Source organism: Acomys russatus, chromosome 14 (genome assembly GCF_903995435.1).
Source record: "Acomys russatus chromosome 14, mAcoRus1.1, whole genome shotgun sequence".
Taxonomy (NCBI): Eukaryota; Metazoa; Chordata; class Mammalia; order Rodentia; family Muridae; genus Acomys; species Acomys russatus.
This window is the reverse complement of record NC_067150.1, coordinates 13,640,361-13,645,759: the sequence shown is the minus strand read 5'-3', so window position 1 is coordinate 13,645,759 and position 5,399 is coordinate 13,640,361. Positions and strand designations below refer to the sequence as shown.

The 5,399-nt window shown below is 39.7% G+C and overlaps 1 pseudogene; it reads left to right on the top strand.

Annotated features, from left to right (window-relative positions):
* The first annotated feature begins 2,919 nt into the window (after positions 1–2,919).
* LOC127198733 (rho-related GTP-binding protein RhoC-like) lies at positions 2,920–3,446 on the top strand (annotated as a pseudogene).
* The last annotated feature ends 1,953 nt before the right edge of the window (positions 3,447–5,399 follow it).

Sequence of the window (5,399 nt, the reverse complement as noted above, 5' to 3'; positions counted from 1 at the left end):
TTTTTATGTGTATAACCCCACCATACCCTAAAAACAGCCCTTAACGTTTCCAAAGTTTCAGTGCAGTGAGCTTGAAGCTTATCTTCCTAAGAGCTGGGTGTGGTGGCACACACTAGTCATCCTAGTACTAACGAGACTGGCAAGGTGGATTGTGGATTTGATGCCAGCCTGAGTGGCTGGCATAGCATTTTTGTCAGAGTATGGGACTTTTTGATATTGACCCTTTTTCTTCTTTCTGTCCCGCAAGTACCCAGTGTCCATTTTATCCTGTGTAGGGCGAACAAAATGGCTTAGTGGGTAAAGGTATTTGCCACCAAACCCGATCGCTTCAGTTCAGGCCCCAGAACCCCAGCCGTGGGAGTAAAGAATGGACTCCAGAAGTTACTCTCCAACATGCCCACACGTGTCAGCCCAACAGTTTTTTTTTTTTTTTTTTTATCTGTAAGCAGTATTAAAGTAATATGCCAGGATTTCTTGAAGCCTGAACACTGACACCATGAAATTTGGAAACTGAAGAGAAAGCCTAACATCTCATTTATTTTCTCTTCACATACTTTCCCTTGTCAAATAGCTGTAATATCTGGAGTGGGAAGAATTTTTTTTGTTTTGTTTTGTCTTGTTTTGACAGTGGTGACATAGACAATGGAGCAGTAGCTTTAGTTTCATCAAAAACCTCTGACCAATGTGATTTGCTGTTCATTTTTGAGTTGATGTTAAGTTCCAGCTAGACTGATAAATATATTTGTCATGATATCCACAGTTCTTTGAGGTAATTTATATTCTCTTACATGTTGATATAGGATATGTATGCACATTAACATAGCCTATTTTAATGATATGTACAAATTGTTTTCTTTTAAAATAGTTTGTGTTAGAGCTGTCTTCTACTGTGATTATGGGTTAACATTCTTGTGGTTTTGCCTTATTTATTTATTTATTTATTTATTTATTTATTTGAAGTTCTGTAACTAGGTGCATACAAGATTAGGTGTATGTATTTTGTGTGAAGTGTTCCTTTTATACAAGAACCACATTTTTTATAACAAAGTACAATGCATTGATAATAAATGGTCAAACACTATGTAGTGCTTCTCATAGACAAACGGGAATGTCTTATAAGTAACTGTCAGGTACTCTGGACAAGCATCAATGTGTTCAGTTATTACCAGTTTACCAACGAAGAAGTTCAGATGGCCCACATCAGTCACTTGCCTGAATTCTCTGGCTAATAAGAATATAGTCTTGGTTTGAACATAAGACAGTCCATTGTCTTAATACTACCTCATTTGTTGAGTATGTTCTGGGAACTATTGTGAAGGTGTTTACTGAATTGAAATATTTTCTCCGAAAGGAAACAAGAACGCCCTAAATGACTTTGGAGAGGAAGCTGATGAAACAGGAAACTCATCAAACCTTCAGGACTCAAAATGTTCATGGGCCATCCCCCCAGATTAAGAATAGTAAATAATTACTGCTAAAGAGGAGGTTGTTATGTGGAGCTGCCAATAAATTGGGAAGGAAGCCCCAAGGATGCAGCTATTTTGTTGTCTCCTATGCTGGGGTAGGGTTTTTGGTGTTACAGCTGCCTCTGAGTCATCCATATTTCTATAAGTAACATTCAGGAATTAATTAGTTTCCAGGCCAGGCTTGATGGAATTGTTTTTCTTGAGTTGGCTCTGGTGCCTGTCTGGGGAATAGACATTTGTTTATATCTCCACTGAAAGCCACCCATGACAAACAGGGCACTCATACAGGGACAGATACAATCAAATATGTGTTTGGGAGTAGTAGTAGCCACATGAACTCTGTGTGAGATTTAAGAAAAACAGCTGAAACTGGATCTTGTGAGGGTGGAGGATCATTTTGGGCAGTGCTGATAAGGGCATCCCATGTAGTAGGAGATATTTTGCCTCCTTGTGTTAGTGATATTTCATGCTGTCTGATATGGGTGATAAGAGATACAACCAAGGCTGAGCCATCTAAAAGTGGAGCATCTCTTTGGGAAGAATTCCAGTGACTGACTTTGATTTCTGTTGCTGTGATAAAACACGGACCAAAAGCTAATGATGGGAGGACAGGATTTATTTTATCTTGCACTTCCCAGTCACAACCTATTACTGAGGAAAATTAGGGTAAGAACTCTAGGCAGAAACCATAGAGGAATGTTTCTTGTTTGTTTAGTTTCTGGTTCATCATAGGATCATGCTCAACTAGCTTATGTAGCTAAGGACCACTTGCCTATGTACCATTCACAGCAGTGGTCCCTCCTTGCCAATTGAAACACATCTCAACAGGCCAGTTTGATGTAGGCAGTTCGTCAATTGAGGCTCTCATCTCTGGTGACTGTTGAGTTTATAACATTGACAAGTAAAGCTAATTAATACAGTCTTAATCTTTGTGGGGTGCTGTGGCACACCTTAATCAAATTTACTACGAGAATATGGGTATACTAATAAAAATGCTAATGGATTATAGAACATACAATTCACCAAATTGAAAACACCATGCTCCTGATTGTTTTGTGGTTCTTGCTATATGTATTTATTTTATTTATGTGTAATAATATAAATGTATATGTAAAAAATTTTTTTTTTGAAAATCCCAAAAGTGGCACTGTGGGACTAGATTGTAAACAGCTTATGGAGAGTTACAAGGAGAGAAAAACATGATACTATTCTTCCTATTACCAGTACTTTTTTTTTTTTTTTCTTGAGACAGGGTTTCTCTGTGTAGCCTTGCCTGACCTGGACTCCATTTGTAGACCAAGCTGGCCTCGAACTCACAGAGATCTGCCTACCTTTGCCTCCCTGAGTGCTATGATTAAAGGCATGCATGACCATGCTCAGCCACTGGTACTATTACTTAGCAAGAAATGGTTTAAAAAATAGTGGATGTGTGGCTTAGCTTCTGATACTTGCCATGCAGCTGGAGGTGGAGGAGCTGAAGTTTCAGCCAGGGCTCGTGATCATGGGTGATGGTACCTGTGGAAAGACCTATCTCATTGTCTTCAGCAAGGATCAGTTCCCAGAGGTCTGTGTTTTGAGAACTGCATCACAGATGTCAAGGTGGATTGCAAGAAGACTGTGTTCCCCTGAGGCCTCTCCTACCTGGACACCTCCTCAAGAGTTTCTCCATTGACATTCCTAACAGCCTGGAAAACATTCCTGAGAAGTAGACCCTCCTCCACTTCCCCACTCCCAAGGTGAAGCAGTCCCAATGTGCCCATCATCATCATCTTGGAGAATAAAAAGGACCTGAGGCAAGATGAGCATACCAGAAGAAATCTGGCCAAGATGAAACAGGAGCCTGTTTGATCTGAGGAAGGCCAGGACATGGCAAAAAAGACCAGTGCCTTTGGTATCCTTAAGTGCTCAGCCAAGACTAAGGAAGGGGTGCAGGAGGTATTTGAGATGGCCACTTGTGCTGCTCTACAGTGGAAAGAATAAGTGCCTGAGGGGCTGATCCATTCTTTGAGTTCCTCAAAGCCTCCCCAATTTTCCTACACTTTTCTTCACAGAGCAACAAATTACTTGTCTCCCATTCCACCCTTGTAGGACTCCATGCTGCCAGTTTTGTTTTTTTGTTTTGTTTTGGTTTGTTTTGGTTCCTTCCCAGGACTGCATGAGTTTTCCCAGCCCAAGGGAGGGGCTGGTAGGCCCTTCCTCCCTACCTCTTTGCCTTTCCTGAGCAGGGCCCCTCCTCCTGCTGCATTGGTCCAGGGGGACGGTTCCTAATCCCTTTGGCCTTCTCCGTGTCACACACCAGCATTTTATATATTTCTGGCTCACAGGAGACTAAGGTAGGAACAAGGCTTTGGGTAGGAGCCTTGTCTTTGATTTAATTTGGTGGAAAGGAAGGACACGAATAAAGCCAAAGGTTGCACCATGAAAAAAAGAAAAATACCAAATTGTGTGTGTGTGTGTGTGTGTGTGTGTGTGTGTGTGTGTGTGTGTGTGTGCGTGTGCATACATAGAAAATCATTCCCACATAGGCTGGCTCAAGAGTCACTGGGAGGTGCTTGGGCTTTCACTTAAGTCCTCATGGATGTCAGGGATCGAGAAATAATGGATAAAGAACAGGATAGGTTTAGCAAGATGGCTTAGTGGGTAAAAGCACTTGCTGTGCAGGCCTGATGACCAGAACTCACGATATAAGGAGAGAACCGATTACCTTTTCTTTTAAATAAATACTACTTTTTCTTTTAAATAAAGGAATTCATTTTGTTTTGCTTTTTGAGACAGGATTTCTTGTGTGGTCGTGGCTGTTCTGGACTTGCTTTGTAGACCAGCCTGGCCTCAAACTCACAGAGATCCACCTCTGCCTCCTTGAGTGCTAGGATTAAAGGTGTTTGCCACCTCACTCAGTTAGGAAAATTAACTTTACAAAAGTTAAGAACGAACCTTCAGAGATCCCTGTTAGAAACAAATAAACTTTTGTGTCACACAGAACATACCAGCAAGGCGAAAGTGTCTCAGCAAGACACTTTTGTTAAAAAAAAAAAAAAAAAAAAAAAAAAGTCCACGAAGCCCAAACCTCACTAGCAAGCACACTTGGCCAGGATGGCTTCTGTCTACTATCCTGAATGAAACTACTGACTGACTCTCTTTAGGATATATTCAGTATGTATGTTATAAAATTTTTAATTTTTTACATATACATTTATATTATTACACATATATACAATAAACTACCTACAGCAAGAACAATGAAACAATCAGGAATTATATAAATGTTACATTCTTAGTGTTTGGGCTATTTGTATTTGGCAGCCTTGAAGAAAACATCTTTCCTATCTTGGTGAGTCTAAAATTCTAAATGTAAATCAATATCTATAATAGCTTTCCATTATCAACTTAAAACATCTATCTAGACTTAAAAACTTCTTAACCCCTAAACAACTAAGCTTAATTGTAAAACTAAACTATCTGGTCTTCAATTGCATCAGAGACTTGAGAAGGAATAAAATTAATTACCTGAGTATGCTGGAGTGCAGGTTAACAGTTTTCCAAAGGAGAAGATGACAGAGATAGCTTACTACCTGAAGTCACCCAAAACTCTAACATTGAAGCATCATCTTCAGCCTTCTTTCCTAATATGTCTGACAGACATACTTGTGAGGCAGGAACTATTGAGGACTTGTTTACCCTGCCTTGGCAAAGTTTAGTTGTTGACTCTGCCTGCATCTAAGTTGCACTTTTTTAGGCAGAATTCTGTTTGTAGCAGAAAAAAAAAAAAAAAAAAAAAGATATTTTGCCCAGTGGCTGGTTTGCTACATTTGAAGCCAACTCCATAAGGAGGTTGTTAGATGCTCATCATCTTCTTTGAGGTTAGCTGGGTGTTGTCAAGAGTTAACTTGTCTTGTTTCAAAGAAATTTTAGAATAATAAAAAAATATTTAAT